The following is a 20860-nucleotide window of genomic DNA, read 5'->3' on the forward strand; positions in this document are numbered from 1 at the left end:
ACCAACCGGCCCAAAGTCCTGAAATGTCAAGATTCCCAGTTACCTGACTTGACATATGATGAAAGTTACATGCACTGCAGTGTCTCTCTCTCTCTCTCTCTCTCTCTCTCTCTCTCTCTCTCTCTCTCTCTCTCTCTCTCTCTCTCTCTCTCTCTATATATATATATATATATATATATATATATATATATATTAGTGCTGTCAAACGATTAAAATATTTAATCGCGATTATTCGTATTTTTATCTATTTTAGCCTAAATGTCCCTTGATTTCTTTTTGTCCCATTATTTTTTCTAATTTTAATTCTCTTATCACACCCATTCTCTACACCCTTGTAATTCAGTGTATTTCTTCTAAAATATCATAATTTGCAATTCAGTGCAAATAGCCCACAATGTAGATGTTTAGCCGTTTTGCCAGTTAAATGATTTTAATGTGAAATTACGCTGTAGGACATGTTCCGTTTGAATGAACAGTAACTTAACTGCGAGCCACATGTATAGTTTGTGGTGTTTCAGTTGTTCTAACATTACTAGTTGATACAACAGCATGTGAAAAAACCACAACGTTTGCTAGGCCGTAAAGAGCGTTAATCGCGCGATAATAAAAATATCGCCGTTAAAATGGGTTTGCGTTAACGCCGTTAATAACGCGTTAAACTGACAGCACTAATATATATATATATATATGGTCTATCTATATATTGGTATATGCATTAACCAGTCTAACCACCAAAATCATTTACATTTAAAGTGCCTTTCCAGGTGAAATAAAAGGGATTGGTTTCTATCATATACTCCAAACCCATTGTTTGTCTCAACTATAGCTGGTATGTGTCAAAGTTGAAAGTTCAGTTTCCATTGAAAATTGTCCAATGTAAGCCTCTCTAGGGGCTAAACGTTGGAGATCATCCACATCGAATGATCTGATGACAACCATCTTTCTTTAACTGAAATTATGATGCCTTTTAATCTTAATGAATTTGAATTGAATTGGGAGTTTAGGCACAGTTCTTTTCAGTTCTTAAAATGATCTCTCATTCATATTTTCTTGCTTATTTATGACTGTACTCAACTCAAGTGTATACAACTATGCCCTTTTTCTTGACACAATGAGCCTTATGTGTAGCCTTACGATTACGCTGCTTATCAAATCTCCTGTTAATTCAGGATTTGGATTACAAGTACAGAGGCAGCCTTATCACCTAACCTCAGCCCAGCTCACTGCTGTCCGCACAAACACACACACACACACACACACACACACACACACACACCAGTGATGCACACCACAAATATGTCATTAGATTGGATAAAAGTTTATTGTTAGTGCATTGACAGTTTAGCCAAACGGAAATTAAACAAGAATGTTGACATGGTTTACTGTCAGACTTTTTCAAACTAACTTTTTGCCATTAATTAAAATACATATCCTTTGCCAGGTAAGACGTGACTGCAGTTGTTACGTCTCTCCAGAGCTTGCTTGTCTTTTCGTATGGAGGGACTTTTTCAAACGTGTTAGTAGTTGTTTTGTATGTTTTGGTCTGGTGTTTGGAACGTGCTGCTGCTGCTGGCTGTAGCCTACTGTGTGGATCCTCATCCTTTGACTTTGTTTTCAGGTGATTGAAAAGGTTTTTCCTGTTGCTATCCGACATTGTTATCCTAACTGCATCTGATGCCGCTGTTGTGTCTCACAGAGATGCAGGATTTGAATCAATAAAGAGCGTGCGTTGTCAAGGCCGCACCGCAGTGTTAGCTGTGATTGGTTTATCTACGTGCGGAGGCACAGAATGGAGAAGGCTAGTGCTGAATGAGAGAAAAAAAAGCGGTGCGTCCGTCTGAAACACGGACCTATTGGTCTGAGCGTGGAATAATCTGCGCTCTTTTTCTTATTATTTAATTTTTATTACCACTTGGTCTGTGCCCGGACCCCCATGCAACATTTGGTCATGTCTGTAATACAGTAAGGGAGAACGGGGTAAGTAGGCACACTTTTTACTCTTGTGAGAATTGCTTATCACCTAAACATCTTTCAATAGTCATTCCTACATTAAATTGAAGCTTAAGGTGTTGGCTTGAAAAGTGTACCCCTCACTTTTTCTATCTTATTGTAATAAATAAGAAATTAATCATCAAAGACACCCTTACACATTGTGACAACCAACCCCGTCAAGGGGTCGGTTGTCAAACACTATGGGGTTGTTTGTCACCATGTTATCTTAATGGGAATAATCTTAAAAAGAAGGCAAGAAAGTAGAGCTAAATTTGAAAGTGTTTTCTTTTGCATGCTAGCTGCCTTTTCCTGCTCTATTCTTTCCTTCTCTGGGGTGTCAGTGAGGATACAGTTTGACATTTTCTTTCGTTATTGGGTTCCTTTTCTGGCTGCAGCCTTGAGATAACATGTGACAACCAAGCCCCCAAAAAATGTGACGACCAACCCCAACTTGAATTTCTTGCTAGCATCAAGGCCAACAACCATCTGACAACTAATTAGCTTGCTAACCACAATCTAAACTATAGTTTACCCTTCACACTTTGTATGGGTAACAAGTGTGTTGTTATAAACCCATTGTGTAAAAGCCTAGAAGAAAAATACTGAGGAGCTAAATATTTTCAATTTGACATGAAAAACACCAACAGTCGTCTCACCTCAAATTCAGCAGTCTAACTCCAAGGAAGACTATGTAGGTGACCTCTGATCCCAATTCTGGATATTTAAATACCAAAATTTCACAGACAGCCCCTTCTGGTTCCGAGATATAACGATTGTGACAACCAACCCGTGTGACAAATTACCCCGTTCTCCCCTATATATACTAAAAATATTGTTGTTTTCACTGATAGTCTCGTTTGCTGTGACAGGTTGTTTATGATCATCATATGAAAAATGAGGCTGATTCATTTAAAAGATCCTTGAAGGAGGTTTAAATACCTCATAAATGAATAAACTGGTAAAAGTTAGTTACACTGAATATCCCCCGAAGTCTTAGACTTTTTCCACATCTCCTTCATGTGGCCTACGTAGTGCCACGGGTACCCAGGATTAGTTCAAACAAATGAAAAAAAAAAGTATATAATTTTGAGAGGTTCCCGATAAAAGATCAGTTGTTAACATTCAGATTACACTCAGCTGTTTCGGAAATTTTACAGTCACTGTCCGGAGCCCTAACATGCACCGAGCCAACCCTGGTTTTATTTCTCATTTGTGTTCAGTCTCTGATTGCCCTCCTGCCATTAAGGTCACTGTTTGCTTTTGTATTTCTTTTATTATCTCGTGTTCTGGTTATGAAAACAATTCCCCCCTTCAAACAATATTGCGACCTCTTCCAGCTCGTGCTATTAACTTTCCTTTCTCTGTGTGTCCGTATCAGGCTCACTGAGATTGCATTTAGCTAACCTTACTTTTCTTTTCAATATTCTCGTCTTATTTCTTCTCTACGCATTTTCATCTTCTCCATCTCACACACTCTTTATTTATTCCCGGCTTGCTTGCGATCTAATTTCCAGGGTTTTTTTTTTTCTTCTATGTTTCAATTCACCTTCTATTGCTACTTTCTTTTGATCCCTTCAACAATTCCTCCTTTCAATTATATTCCCCCTACAGTGTGAAGCATGCTAATCCAAGGGGGAAAAATGACATTTCTGTGTGTGCGTGTGTGTGATCAGCTCAGTTTGTGGGGGGACATCCTCATGACCATGTGCAGGATTTCTGGACATTTCATTCTTCTAATATTAATTAAAAGTGTAATCATTGTGTTCGGTTTTTACTACTATTCACTTCTTCTCTGTATCATGTCCTCAACAACATCCCCCTGCCTGTGGCTTTGCCTCAACAGCTTTCCGTTCCTGAATCGCAAATTTGTACCACTGTTGTGATAGTGGTGATTGATTTGCAAAGGGCTCAAAAATTCTTGTAACAATGTATCCTTGATTTCAGACAGCAGGGGCAGCTACTCATTTCTAGTCATTGATTTATCCGTCTGAAAAAGACACGTAGGTATGTCCATCGGGCTATTGATGTGTGCGCAATATCTCATGGATGCTTTGAAGGATTTTTTCTTCAAACTTTGCACATGAATACATGTTGGAGGTAAAAGGTCAATGACACTGTGACCTCAGGCCTTGTGAGGGATTTCCGTCAAAGTTTGCACAAATGTTGAACGACAAAATTCACACTTTGATTAGAGGATAAACTGGTTACATTTTGGAGGTCAAAGGTCAAGTCGGGTGATGGCTAAGTGAGTATGTATGCACACCAATAATCCTGTAAAAGAGATTTTGCTATGACTAGTCATAAAGCTATAGCAGCTCAAGTTAGTTGTTAATGTTAATTCACCACGGAAAACCCCTCATCCCTAGCTTGGTCCTACCAGACCATCGAACGTGACAAACGTTCCCTCACTTGAAGATGGGTGTCTGTTGAAGTTTAAAACTATTGGATATACCCAGTGCCACTCTGGATCTACCAACCAATCGCATAACGTTTGTTCGTGACGTATGTCATGAGCCGGCTTCTGAGCCACTCTTTCTTTTCGCTGATTGGACTGGCAGAAATCTGGCTGGATACAACCCACTAATATACCGCACACCCAGACAGACTACTGAAGGGAAATGAAAATTTAGCGGAAGTATGTAGGCGGGCAGTGCCAGGCTACCTCGTCCTTCCGCTCGGTGGTTGACATTTTTTGAGAGCTTAGAACAATCATACAGTAGAACTACCTATTTTCCTGGTTAGTGGTTAATGGTGGTTTGGACTGAAGGTTTGAAAAACAAAATCTTTATCTAGGCATGAGGAGTTGGGAAGATGTGACGTTGTATGTCTTTTTATAACTATAGGACTGTGAGTGAAACATGTTTGATGTGATCATTCGGAATAGTTGGCCTAGTTGTCATGGGGATGTGGCATTCTGAGGTCATGTTTTGAAGGCGCTATGGGAGACTGGATCTATACCTAATCACATAGGAGAGGTGTAATACATGTTGGGCATGCAGAAACTAGAGCTAAATATCAATGGTAAACTATTCTATCTCAGGAGGCATACATGATGCATGCAGCTCACACACACACGCACAGTACAGGAGGGATCTTTCTCCGCTGCATGTTTGTGTAATACATTTAGGTAATTGCATTCTCCTCCCTGCAGGGAGGGCTGGTGGTAATACAAAGAAGCTTTTAGAAATGCGGGCGACGCTTCAAGAAGCATCTAACGCTGCGGAGTTGTTCAGGCTAAATTGAAGATGTTTTTTTTTTAATGTTTTGAATTCCCAGTATCCTTTAAACTGTATAAATGCCAGACATATTGCGTTGCGTATAGGTTTGGATAGAGAGAGAGGGACGTGGTTATGAATAATAAAGTGATCTGTAAGGGCCCTGAGCTTTTTTTTCTGAGTTTGTCATATTACCATGACCTCTCAAATGGTTTGATGAGACTGAATAATGTGCCACATCCTATTAAAGCTCTTTTTAAATCAGATTCTTTCACATTATTAAATAGATTTGATTAAATGAAATAAAAAACCCTGAGGGAGAATTCATTTAGCTCCTTTTTTCGAAGCAGGTATCAAACTCATTTCATTACCTTGTAGCCGTTCTCTTTCTTTCATTTATTTTTTTTTTTTTCTTAGGCACGTTACATTTTTGCATCTGAAATGTCAAAACTAGGGCTGTCAAACGATTAAAATTTTTAATCAGATTAATCACAGGATTCTGTGGATTAATCACGATTCATTTTACCATTCGAAATATGCCCGAAAAATTCAAATTTTCTCTATATATTGTTGTATGAACGGAAAGATAAAGGACAGAAGGTGGATATGTACATTTAAAATTAGTATTGTTATTAATTAAAAATCCAAATGATGGTTTTAATACTGAAAATACATTTAAATCAAACTAAAATATATACCTACCACACCATAATTCAATTGGTCTGTCTCTTTACTATGTCTTTGGGCAAATATAGGCTATAGAATGGCATTTATTTTGTGAAGCTATAGGTTGTGCATTCTTGAATACAACTTGATTACAGTCCGCGGTGTGTGTGTGTGTGTGTGTGTGCGCGCGACCACGTCGTAGGGGACTGTTCATTTGTACCAGGAAGCCGACGTTATGTTGATGTCTACTCACACACACCTCTGAAAACTGCAGACGTTTGTGTCCTCGCGGGCTCTGAACAGAGCGGACAATGTTTCTCCTCCTGTTGCTCCCGACATCAACTGTCACCCGCGGCAGTTGATTTTATATACTATCTATGCCCCCGACACAGACGTGACCGTTAGCAGTTTAAAACACGGCATGGGCTAGCGTGCTGTTATGTTTGGCTGCGCGCAGCTACTGATCCTGGGTCAGCCACAACTTAGAGTGCACGGGGCGGATCATTCTGCACATGCGTTAATTGCGATAAAAAAATGAACGCCGTTAATTCCAGAAATGAATCACTCTGCGTTAACGCGATAATTTTGACAGCCCGAGTCAAAACACATTAAATCGTCAGTTGACGGATGAAATACGACTACAATTCCGCCAAACCGACTCAACGCCCATATTATTGAGAAGGTCCTCATTTAAACCATTTTGAACCAGGGGATTCATTCCAATGAAACAATGCGTAATACCTCATTTACAGCGACATCCATCCCCCCCAGTGGGCAGACCCAGTGCCTGAGCAGCACACAAACACTTTAATTACCTACTGAGCTAGACTTGGTAGGGGGTATATGGGTCACAGCTGAGCCCCGGGCACACTATTATGCATGTGTACCACTATGTTTCAAAGCATGGGTCAGGACCCAAAGGTGGGCCGTGGGAAGATTAAAATGGGGCATCAAATTGTTCTAAAGATACTGCTATCAGAAGCTTGTCTGGCTATATTGAGTGGATGAAGCTGTTCCCAAGTTGCTCTATTAAGAGAAAAACTAAGTCTGGACAACAAACCAGTTAAATCTTTGATACTAGATGTATGAAAACATGAAAGGCACTCCGTTGGCCTTATCTTGCAGTTTGGGAATCAAATTAGTTTGGCCTTTTGAGTGTGTGTGTGTGTGTGTGTGTGTGTGTGTGTGTGTGTGTGTGTGTGTGTGTGTGTGTGTGTGTGTGTGTGTGTGTGTGTGTGTGTGTGTGTGTGTGTGTGTGTGTGTGTGAAGATGAAGTAAGTTATGCATGTGAAAGATATTTTACTCATGTGGAAATGCTTCATCGGTTGGCTGCTGCCAGCAACCAAGCCTGCGGCAGTCAACGAGATACATGTGGCCACGGAGTAAATTCTCTGCAGGTATTCTTCACGTGTTGGACCTGATCTTTCAATCTGTAGTGACTTCAATCCTATTTTACACCTTATTTCACTCCAACTACTTTCTACATACTTTAGTTATATGTTGGTATGCTCAAAATAATAGAAACAATGATGATATGAGGGGAAAGAAATGCAGATGTGAAAATGCATGTGTGACCAGAGGATATTACAACTGCACTCTGAAGTACATTCCACTGCTTAAAGGGTAACTGAAACCCCTGTTTGAGCTACTGCACGATTTTGAAAAATGCTTTCAGACCATGGATTCTAAAATTCCGTTTGAGAACCTTTGTTTTTAAACATTCCGACATCAGCCGGCCGACATTCAGGGGGAGGGGGGCGCGCGGTGTCTTTGAAGGAGGGGGCTAGCTGCTAGCTGTCACTCTGAATGACATGACTTCATTGAAAAATCGAGTGACACAAAGTCTAACGGCACGGTCGCTACACAGTGAGCTCATATGCCACACAGATGGGTCGTCTGAGGTGGAGGACTTTTCTTATTCTAAATGGTTGGCGGGTGTCGTAGGAGACAGAGTAGCGCAAGTGTGCTAGCGGCAGTGTGTGTGTGTGTGAGTGAGCGAGCGAGCGGTAGCGTGTGTCAATCAAGTGAAGCAACGAACGAGTCCGGGCAGGTGTGTGTGTGTGTGTGTGTGTGTGTGTGCACAAGCGAGATAATGCAGACACACTGCCGGTAGAAGTTAAGGGTGTTCACCCCCGAAATAACATCCTTGGAGGGACTGTATAACAGTAGTAGCTCATGGACCAGCTATGGACCTGTAAAGAGCGTGACCGGCTTTGCGGCGACGTGATGACGTACTGCTGTACAGCAGTACGTCATTTTTCAATAGTATCCAGCTGCAGCCCCGGAGACAAGCACCCTGGCGTGACAACGACACCCAGGCGTGACGGAAGTAACTGTGGTGTGACGGACGTTACCTGTAGATTTTATTTTTGCAACGTCATAAACTTCTAAGTTGTAAACAACGTCAAACAATAACAAGACAGCAGACCGATACTAAGTTTGTGTTATTTATATTGTTTTGGCGATTAGGTTCAGGCATCACAGTTGGGTGGTTAGGGTTAGGGCAAGGGGACAGGGAGAGGTTAGAATATAGATAGAACATTGACGGAACACGGCGGCGGCCATCTTGAGTACATCACGTCAAACAATAAAAAAGACCGCAGACCGATAGGCTACTAAATTTCGATTATTTAGGCCTATATTGTTTTGAGGATTAGGTTCAGGCATCATAGCTGGGTGGTTAGGGTTAGGGCAAATGAGTGACATAGCAGACATGTCATGGAAGCTAAATAGTCAAAAATCACGTCCGTCACACCACAGTTACTTCCGTCACGCCTGGGTGTTGTTGTCACGCCAGGGTAACTTATCTCCGGGGCTGCAGCTGGACCCTACTCTAATTTTTCGAACCCGACGGAAAAAGTTTTTTTTTTCAAATCTTAGTAAAGTTCTAAAATAATTTACAATACAAAACATTTCTTAAATTGCCGATATTTAACATATTGCAAATTTTTTCAATATTAACACCAGCATATGTGTTCCTAAACAGTGGTGTAGTCTAGTTTTTTGTAGTGGGTATACTGTGATGATTCCTTCCTAGCCTCTTCTTGAATATGCAGCATAGCATTTGTACATTAAACATATGGCTTACACCGTGGTTAGTTTACAATTTTGTTGTTTCTGCATTAGGTGCAGCAAAGGCAAAACAATGTTTACACCTTAGCCTGCCTGTAGAAACACAGAGTTTGGGATTTCTATTTCCCAAATTAAATTGGGGGTGTATGGGGGTCTCCCCCAGATTTTTTTTTATATTAAAATACATTGTTTCCCGCCCTCTGTTGACACTACAATAGAAAAACACAAAAATCAGTAAGTCTGTTCTAGGCCCTTGTAGGGGGATCCGGGGGTATGCCCCCCCGGGAGATTTTTTTTTTACCTTTTTTTAAGTGAAATGCATGAATCTGGTGCACTTTGAGAGGAAAATTAAGAGGCTTCATCTGCAGAATTGTGTGAACAAATAATTTGGAGACACTGGGTCGGGTGAATTAGAAGCTATTGAAGAAAGACACTTGGATTTTCCATAAAAATATTAATTTAAAATAAAATATTATGCAGGGTGGGCTTGGTGCTCTTTTTCTTTTATGGGACATATTTCTCTGTAATACAGTGAATGCATTTAAATGCAGTGAGAGGAACTAAGCAGTAGAACTCTGTTGTCCAGCTATCTTTTTTCCACAGACGAGGCAGAAATAGGCTGTAGACTATACACAGTGCATGTGCAACTGAGGGCAGTCCCATTTCCATTTTTTTTTTTTTTAATAAACTCAATACACACTGTGCATGGACGTGAACGTGACGTGATCAGTTAACCTCGGATTATCTCCCAGATGAACTGATATGTACTATTTTTTCTCGATTATTATTATATCATTAATAAGGAAGCCAATAGTCATTATAGATATATAAATCAGGGAGAAGGGGTGAGATTAAATAAGTTTTCTTCTTCTCACCCCTTTTCGAACAGGTAAAGCAAGTGCAAGACAGTTTATTTTCATTTGTGGTTTTCACTGTGTGTAAATATTACTTTAATGTAACTGTCCACTTGTTTAATTTATTTTATTGTTTATTATTGCTTTTTTGTTTTTTATTGTTTACTTGTTCGAAATAAAACCTTTTTCAATTCAATTCAATTCAATTCAATTCAATTCAATTCAATTCAATTATTAGGCTATTAACTATCCAGACCAACACATTGTATTCCACATTTTTTTGTATGGTACATAACATTTGCATAATATGATGTTGATATCAAACATAACTTACAAACGGGGGCCCTAAGCAACTGCTTAGTTTGCTTATGCCTCGGGCCGGCTCTGGTTTTCTGTCATGTTACTCAGTGCATGAGTTGACAGGGTGAATCAATCGCCACCTAAGCCTATGAAAACTGCACTGATGATCCGATCTTGAAGTGCTCGCAAAAGTTAATTTGAATTTCAGACCGGTTATGCAAACTGAGAATATTACCTTTTCCTCATTGGGAGAAAATAAGTCCCTGCGCGCTTTTGGTGTGCTCCGACAGCACCGTGTGCGTCTCCCGAGGGGACTACTGAGCTGAATGTTGCGTCGCGCTGCCATTATTTTCGTGTTTCGGACATCGCCCTTTCTTTTACCCAACCGTTCGCAATGAAACAGGCCGTGGGGTAATGCCTGGTCCCGCTCATCTATTATAAGTCCGTTGCGACTTCCACATGGACACAGCGCACAGGTTGAATTTATGAATGAAAGTATGACAGTTGAGTTCTGTCACTATCGAATTTGTTACGTGTCATTTCGCATTTCTTAGTGGGCATTCGGAAATGCTGGAGCTTTCTTAGTGGGTATACTGCGTATACCTGCGTATCACGTAGACTACACCACTGTTCCTAAACAACATAGTGATTTAATTCAGCTTCTATCTCAAAAAACAAGTAAAAGGGTTCAGTTACACTTTAGGTTTTATTATTGAACCAATGGTATTAATGTGCAATACAGTCGTCTAACGTCACCTCACTTTTTGTACATTTTCACACTGTAGCATATTTTAAATAAAAGGACTAGTATGTGGGCGAGTTTCTCTTCACACATTTTCAAACAACTGGAACATTGTGAAAGTAGGACACCTTTCTCTCATGCATTTCTAAAATGGAAGTACATTTGTACTGTTTCCAGCCCAGGGCCAGAATGTACAGTATAAAGCCACTCATAAGTGCCATATGAAACACATTCCTAAGTGTAAGTACTTCTCTAGTCTCAGCTCCTCAAGTACTGAAGACAGCCCCAGTGAAAAATAGATAACATTTTGTTAGTAGGATATTTCAAATCCCTGCAGAGAGTCCGGTCAGAACTCTGGTGGTGGCAATAATAGTCCAGGCAAAATAGCGTTTTTCGACAGACAAATTGTAAAAGAATTTTTTTCAGCTCAGATAATTTCTATGAGGTGTCCAGAACAACATACTAAAAGTCCTAAGAAATCCTAGTTGAGGAAATATGTTTAATTCTCATCAATCCGAGATGTGTGCCAATAAGGCGAGACACCAATAAATCCCAATAGGGCTATTTTTTTCCTTTAGTCCTATCAAAATGAAACTTTACACAATGAAAGTATCCATGATAATTAACATTTTTTGTATTGCAAGTTTCTTTGAAAATGAATTGTAATATGCAAATGAGCTATACACTAATCGTACACGCCCAAAATAAACCCAAATAGGCTTAATTTTTTCCTTTACTCCTACCACAATAAAACTTTACATAGTAAAAGTATACTAGAAAAGTCACTTTTTTTGTATTACAAGTTGCTTTTTAAATGCATTTGAATATGCACATGAGCTCCACACTTATTGAATATCCAATCATCCTACTGCCAATGGGTGATGGCGATGCTGTTTTTAGACTGGCCTCTAACCTGAAAAACTGCCTGGCTTACCTGCCAGGGGTATATCAGGTGCCTCTCATGAATTAGATTAACCCCTCCCTTAGCTAGTGTAATTTTTTACTTTTTTCAGTGCCATTCCCTTTCCTATGCCAAATAGACGAGACTGAAATGGCATGGATAGAGGAGATTGTCACACACCTTGGGACCAAGTAACTCCTTTGTCTACTTTATGCACCATACAGTGCTGCTTGAAAGTATGTGAACCCCTTGAGCCTTTATGAATTGTATTTATCAATACCAGTATTTTTTATATGAAATAACAGATTTTTGTTTATCAATTAAACATTTTTCTTTTCCAGAAATCAATTGTTAAAACAGATTTTAAAAAATGATTTGCCAACTTTTGTATGTGAAAAAGTTTGTGAACCCTGAGCTGCATTGGTAATCAGGTGGGCCAAATTTGTGATGAAATGGACCAATGTTATAAAGAAATTGGGTGGCACTAGATAAAACAGAGATCAAACCAGGTCAGTGTAGGCCCACCAAAGTGAACCCATACAGATCAGACTTGCCAAAAGGGAAAGACAATCTCAGAGGATCTCAGGAAGAGAGATGTGATGTTGCACATTTGTCTGGGGACAGCTATCAATTAATTTATTTGGTTCTTGTGCCATAAACAGCTTGTGTGCATTAAGATCAGCATGATGAAACAAGAGTACTAGCAAGTCTGTGTCATCACCTACTGAGACTGTGTCTTTTGTTCTGGCAGAGGCAATGGCAGTTTGGACAATGAGCACATCTGCATCGTGCTTTGTATGGTTTGTGAAACACCATTTTTTGTCTTACAAGTTTCTTTGAAAATGAATTGTAATATGCAAATGAGCTATACACTTATCAAATATAGGCTACCCAAATTATATCCGCATAGGCTTAATTTGAACCTTTACTCATACCACATTAAAACTTTACACAATGAAAGTCTACATGAAAAGTAAAACATTTGTATTAGAAGTTAACTTATGATGGTCAAGGCTTTCCAGAAGGGGTTGGTCGAACGTCAGAACAGGGGTCACATCATACTGCAGAGCTTGAGTTGCCACAAACCTCAATGTTGAGTATATGCAGGATTCATCACTGGGATCAAGATCAATCATTGGAAGGAATGTTACTGAAGCTCTCCCAGGGTGTTCATCTAGAAGATGCAGGATCTGCATCATACCAGACCATGATGGCCTTTGAGAGTGAAATAGTAGGGATGTCTTCCACAAAACATCCAGCTGTGATGTTTTGTTATCTGCTGGCAACAGAGCCAGTGGCTGATACACAATAGGCTCACGTATAGGAGGAATCATAAAGTACTGAATGTGTATGCGACCAACTGCAGCAATATCTGCAACAGTCACTTGGATCTTTAAAAGAAAAAATGAAGCCTATGCGAATATATTTTGGGTAGCCTATATTTGATTAGAGTATAGCTAATTTGCATATTAAAATACATTTTCAATGATAAAAATGGAATATCACAAACCATGCAAAGCACGATGCAGATGTGCTCATTGTCCAAACTGCTATTGCCTCTGCCAGAACAAAAGACACAGTCTCAGTAGGTGATGACACAGACTTGTTAGAACTCTTGTTGCATCATGCTGATCTGAATGCACAGGAGCCGTTTATGGCACAAGAACCAAAGAAAGCAACAAAAACAAGACGGATATGGTGCATAAAGTAGACAAAGGAGTTACTTGGTCCCAAGGTGTGTGACAATCTTTTCTTTCTCCATGCCATTTCAGGCTGTGATTCTACGTCTCGTCTATTTGGCATAGGAAAGGGAATGGCACTAGCCTGGAAATCCAGACCTGCCACTAGGCGCTGGCAAGTTAAATGTGCTGCGCCTGTTGGTCTGGGCACTCTCCATTGAAGCTCATTAAATATGTCAAGAAATCCTGAGCTACATTTCAATTGGTTCTATCTGATATGGGCGGGCCAGAGCCCTATGTATGGTGCTCTGGGGCGGACGTAAACGGATGACGACAGTGCGCCGTTGAAGCCGTGATAGTAAACATCAAAGATAGCTGCGGATATGTTGTTTGAGTTTGAGACTGCTTTGGCCTCGACCCTTTACAATTTGGAAGACGGCACTCAATCTTTCATTAGCAAGTAAGAGGAATATTCTGTTTTGCAGACGACCACGGCAAAAGTTAAATTTAACAGTTAATCCCGCTGTTCGCTAAATGAACGGGGCTTAATACGGCACATTGTTCATTGCTCTGATTGGTTGTAGTGCTATCAAATTGCGTGCAGTGGCATTTGAAGAGACAAATCTAATTCATGAGAGGCACCCCTGGCAGGTAAGCCAGGCAGTTTTTCAGGTTTGAGGCCAGTCTAAAAGCAGCATTGCCATCACCCATTGGCAGTAGGATGATTGGATATTCAATAAGTGTGGAGCTGATGTGCATATTCAAATTCATTTAAAAAGAAACTTGTAATACAAAAAAAGTGACTTTTCAAGTATACTTTTACTATGTAAAGTTGTATTGTGGTAGGAGTAAAGGAAAAAATTAAGCCTATTTGGGTTTATTTTGGGCATGTACGATTAGTGTATAGCTCATTTGCATATTAAAATTCATTTTCAAAGAAACTTGTAATACAATTTTTATTTTATTTTCATGGATACTTTCATTGTGTAAAGTTTCATTTTGATAGGACTAAGGGAAAAAAATAGCCCTATTGGGATTTATTGGTGTTTCGCCTTATTGGCACACATCTCGGATTGATGAGAATTAAACATATTTCCTCAACTAGGATTTCTTAGGACTTTTAGTATGTTGTTCTGGACACCTCATAGAAATTATCTGAGCTGAAAAAAATTCTTTTACAATTTGTCTGTTTTTTGGCCCAAAAATGGGTTACTTTGCCTGGCCTATAAAGGGGGTTCCAGATATTGACGTTTTAAAGGATTTATTGAGGCACGTGGTGATACATAAACACCGGTGAAATTGTGAGGAAATGTCTAGCATGAGACACTAATATTATACAATCAACTCCAATATATCTTAACATGTATAATAACTTAAACACAGCTCTATTGCAATATTAACATTAATAACAGAATCGTCATCTAAAGCAGTGATTTTCAACCTTTTTAGAGGCGCCGCACATTTTTTACATTTACAAAATCCTGGGGCACACCACCAACCGAAATGACACAAAATGACACTCTAACACAGTACATATAATACATATAGTTAATAATATAGTTTCTAAATGTATTTATACTCTCTAATTGTGAAACCTGGGCCTGTTTCGATGAACACAAAATGGATATCCTGTCAGGAATGGTAGAAAGACCGGGATGTTGACCCATTTCCACCACAACCCCTTCTATACCTGAGCCCTGTGATGTTTCCTCTTCTATCTCTGCTGACTCCTCTACACCATGTTCTAAATTATTATGCAAATTGGATTGAAGTGTCATAAACATTTAATGATTTGTTTTTCAATTACACTCATGCCCATCTATACGCTGACGACACAGTACTGTATTGCATTTCCGATTCGGTGCACCAATCTATTCAGAACCTACAAAGCTCTTTTAACACCCTGCAGGACTGTCTAGTGGACCTCAGGCTGGTTCTAAATACAGACAAAACCAAATATATGTGTTTCTCCAGAGCAAGAACTACAAATTTGAATGCTTTTAATATTTTTACAAATAATGGATTTTTAATTGAAAGAGTCACAGAGTACAAATATCTTAGCATCTGGTTAGATGATAAACTCACTTTTAATTTTCATATAAAAAATCTTGTTCGTCGACTACGACAAAAAATTGGCTATTTTTATAGGAACAAAACCACCTTCCCTTTATTTAGTAGGAAAAGGATTATTGAGGCAGTTTTCATGTCTGTCCTTGATTACGGTGATGTGGTTTACCGGCATGCATCACATTCATGTCTTAAACTCCTGGGTTGCGTTCCGAATCGCATACTCTTTCTTTTTTCTATTCTACATACTACATCCGACGATAAAAAGAATCTAGTTAGGATGCAGTAGACATACTATTGGGACATACTTTTCTCTCTTATTTCATCATAACATTGCGCCTTGATCTTGCCTCTTGCTTTTATATCCGTCGCATCCCCGTTTGTTTTCATAACATGGACCTATAGGCTTCGTCGATGTTACGTCACTTCACGTGCGCACTGGATTGTGGGTCAGAATCGCCCAAATAGGATGCACTTTTCAACACTAACAATCTTGGCCGCATGAAGTAGACCATCCGGGTATTCTAACCATCCTAAATCTGGCCACAAGAATCGGGACATCCTAAATCTTTTTTCTACATACTATATAGTAGAAAGTATGCGATTCGGAACGCAACCCTGGACTCTGTTTTTCACTCTGCTTTAAGGTTCATCACAGGAGATGTTTATGACACACACCATTGTCTTTTATATGAAAAGGTTGGGTGGTCCTCCCTTAAAGAGAGACGTGACGCACATTGGCATGTTTTTATTTACAAAGCCTTGACCGGGAAGCTTCCTCGTTATTTAACTGAATTGCTGCAAATCTCAGATGGGCTTTATCAGACCCGCTCCACTGACATGCTTATGCTTTATGTCCCACAAGCCCGGTCTGAGCTAGGAAAGACAGCTTTTAGCTTCAGTGCCCCTGATTCCTGGAACAACTTACAGCAACAAATGAAACTAAATAACTTCATATCCTTTAACCAATTTAAACAAACTATTTTAAATCTGCCAAACTCTACCTGTAACTGTTTTAATTAGGCTATATTGTACTTTCACCCATTTAATTTTAATTGCTACCACTTAATCTTCACCACTGTGTAAATGTTTCAATTGTTTTTCTCTTCACCTGTTGTTATGTATTTGATGTATTTGCGTTGAATATTGTTTATGTATTGTTGTTTTTCCTTTGAATTTGTTTGAACTCGACGTCATTGAAAATGAGGGTCACCCCTCAATTGGTCTCTCGAGGATAAATAAAAGTTAAATGAAAATGAAAAAAAAAAAATGATATTGTGTCTCAGGATGCCTTGGATCAGCGTTACTCATAGCGCATGCGGTTCGCCAAGCTTCTATGTGCGGCTCGCATGGCAATAAAAAAATACTGTGATATGATCATGCACAGATATTTCATAAAACCATTAAAAACAAGCAGATCTATAACATCAAACCTGTTAAACTAACGTGGCTGCTCTCATACAAATAAGTAATAAAAGAATAAGTCAACAACGGCATTACAAGGTGGAAATACAGACTAGAAAATAATATATTTAAACTTGCTCAGCCGTACGCTGACTGACAGCGGGGTTGCCAGATTTGCGGTTTTCATGCATTACAAGGGAGAATGTGCTCTTGGATAGATTGGGCTGTGGGGGAAAAACTAACTCACGGTCAATAAAAATATTTTATGCATACCGTCTATCACAGGCATGCTCACGAACATGGAATATATTAAATCATTTGCAAAAAAAATAGATCTCGTTTCATATCGCTAAATTGGACATTTAAATTGGAGAACACTTAACAACCTGGCAACCACACGCACGGTACCGCAACAATGCTAGCTTGGATGCGATTTCAACATTTCATGCTGGTTACTGGTACATTGATAGATGTCTATTCAGAACCAGTTGGGCACCAGGTGGACAGATGAAAAACTCCACAAACGAGGAAAATGAAGTGTTTTGGCTAAACTGCATATTGTATGTTCACTTTGATCAGGCAGGGTTCCCAATGTCTCTGAATTATTCCAGAAAAATAATAGGCTGCTAAACAGCTCACATAGGACACAGTTGAATTAGCCTCTTAATTTTCCTCTCATAGTGCACCAGATTGATGAATTTACCTTTTGAAAGGTAAAACAAATGTATTCCAGGGGGGTATTATATGAACACACCCATTTTGATTGATAATATGTCATTCATAAATTTGTTTTAACAAATATTTGAATAAAAAGTAGGATAATAATTTATTATTCAATAGCTTTGATGTTATGTGACCCAGTGTCTCCAAATTATTCCAGATAATAGTACACAGTCACCATCGGCGTCGGCAGACCCTTTTCACCGGGGCACGTGCCCCGTTGTGGATCTGCGGTGCCTGGGTATGCCTGGGGCACTGATTTTTTAATTAATTAATTTATTTATACCTTTAATTTTTTTTTTTTTAAGTCTGACTCATCTGGCAATCTACAGAATGCATGCTTGCATTTTTTTTTCTTAAAATAGGCCTATATGCATGGTGCCCCCCTCATTGGCCGGCCGCTGCAATGAAATGTACGTGACGAATGCACACACTGAGGAGAGAATCATTCTCCTTGATATCGACTTTTTGAACCTGTCCAGCACAGCGTCAGCGACCATTCACTCCGGCCGGCGTGAAGTGAAGTAAACAGTAACGGCCTCCACACACATCCTGCGTCTACCTCTGGAGCGCGTCGCGTTACCTTACTGCTGCCTCTCTCGGACTTTTCTCGGACACACATCGTCTCAGCAGCTGCTGCGCTGCTTCTAAAAGCCCTATCTTTCTACATAGAGTTTTCATAGATAATTCCCATTAAAAATGAAGTTATTTCATGTCATCTATGATGCATATGATTTATATTGAGTCTGGACAGTAATCCGTTCGCCCCATTGCCATTTTAAAAAATGTTTTTTGCCATATTTTCGCTTGTTGGAAGTTTTATTTTGAAGGGGACACACCAGGAAATGGTGAAACTACAGCGAAAGCTGCCAGTATGAAGTCAATATGACTCTCAGCAGAGTATTTCAAAAATCACTTTACTGATTTATACGGGAGAGAGAGAGGGGGGTGTGGTCGGGGAAGAAGAAGGCCGTAGACACAGATAGAGCAACGGAAAACTGTTGCGCTCATCATGATCTTTTTTATTTCTTCACTATATTGGATCTCTATATGTGTCATTTATCCAAAAATGAAATGCCAGAACTAATTGAAAATTAGGTTTTAAATCCCTCGGATTTTGATTGCACAATTAAATCGTGAAATAAAGGGAGTATTCGCGTATACGACTGAGGGATGTTTTATTTTGAAATAAACACACCGGGTAAACGTGTAACTAGAGTGAATGCTGCTGGTATGACTGTCAGCAGAGTATTTCTCTATCAGTTAAAGCACAGAGACGCGAGAGAGACGCGCTGCTCTCAGAAAAAAATAGGCGAGCCTCCTGAGGTGAAGGGGAGCGTCGCTGCAGACGTGCCTCCGACGCGCCTCAGCAGTGCGTCTGAGGTTGGATGTGTGCTCGCTCTACCTTGATTTCTGTGACAAAAAGTCAGACGCAGACGCGAGGTAGACGCGCAGTAGAGGTAGGATGTGTGTGGGGGCCGTAAGCGTTACGCGCCCCACACACATCCTGCGTCTACCTCTGGAGCGCGTCGGGTTACCTTACGCGCCCCACACACATCCTGCGTCTACCTCTGGAGCGCGTCGCGTTACCTTACTGCTGCCTCTCTCGGACTTTTCTCGGACACACATGCAACGTCTCAGCAGCTGCTGCTGCAGCGCTGCTTCTAAAAGCCCTATCTTTCTACATAGAGTTTTCATAGATAATTCCCATTAAAAATGAAGTTCTTTCATGTCATCTATGATGCATATGATTTATATTGAGTCTGGACAGTAATCCGTGCGCCCCATTGCCATTTTTTTTCTTTTTTTTTGCCATATTTTCGCTTGTTGGAAGTTTTATTTTGAAGGGGACACACCAGGAAATGGTGAAACTACAGCGAAAGCTGCCAGTATGAAGTCAATATGACTCTCAGCAGAGTATTTCAAAAATCACTTTACTGATTTATACGGGAGAGAGAGAGGGGGGTGTGGTCGGGGAAGAAGAAGGCCGTAGACACAGATAGAGCAACGGAAAACTGTTGCGCTCATCATGATCTTTTTTATTTCTTCACTATATTGGATCTCTATATGTGTCATTTATCCAAAAATGAAATGCCAGAACTAATTGAAAATTAGGTTTTAAATCCCTCGGATTTTGATTGCACAATTAAATCGTGAAATAAAGGGATTATTTGCGTATACGACTGAGGGATGTTTTATTTTGAAATAAACACACCGGGTAAACGTGTAACTAGAGTGAATGCTGCTGGTATGACTGTCAGCAGAGTATTTCTCTATCAGTTAAAGCACAGAGACGCGAGAGAGACGCGCTGCTCTCAGAAAAAAATAGGCGAGCCTCCTGAGGTGAAGGGGAGCGTCGCTGCAGACGTGCCTCCGACGCGCCTCAGCAGTGCGTCTGAGGTTGGATGTGTGCTCGCTCTACGTTGATTTCACAGTCTGTGACCAAAAGTCAGACGCAGACGCGAGGTAGACGCGCAGTAGAGGTAGGATGTGTGTGGGGCGCGTTACATTTTTATCCTCTGGAAGCATAGAATGTCTAACAGCTGCAGTTGTGAAAGGACATTCAGCGTACTGAGACGCCTTCACACTTGGTTGAGGAGCACAATGGGGCAAGATAGGCTTCATCATCTTGCCATCATGTCGGTTGAGCGAGGAGAACTCTCCAAATTAAGCCAGTCACAATTGATCGACAGCTTCGCAAAAATGAAGCAGAGGCGCTACCGTTTACTGTTAAAAAAATGAACAGCTCCCCTATCTTTCTGGCCATGATATACACACCTCATAGGATCATCACCATCACACCATCATAGGATGGTCTGAAATAGAAATGATAAACACAGACATGTATGTATGTAGAGGTGTTTTTTTGTTTTTCCTTTTACAGTTGCACATTTCAAGTTTTCAGTTTTCAAGTTCATGTTTGCTGACAGATATTTAATGAAGATACGCTTTATGATAATAAATAAGTGCTATAAAATATTTGCTCGCGTGCTTGCATTAATTATCTGTGCCCATGCTTTTTTTAAATAAATAATTGCCCAAAATTTTCTTAGCTCGCGCGCTTCGCGCGCTCGCATTTTTTTTTGGTGCCCTATTGTGCCCCTGTATGGTATTGGGTGAGCTGACGCCCCTGACAGTCACACAACTCTTAATTTTCCTCCAAAAGTGCACCAGATTGAGGCATTCTGGGTTAAAAGGTACCAAATTTTCTTGCGGGGGAGCATGCCCCCGGACCCCCCTAAGGACTG

Source organism: Ammodytes marinus, assembly GCF_949987685.1.
Source record: "Ammodytes marinus genome assembly, chromosome: 9".
Classification (NCBI taxonomy): Eukaryota; Metazoa; Chordata; class Actinopteri; order Uranoscopiformes; family Ammodytidae; genus Ammodytes; species Ammodytes marinus.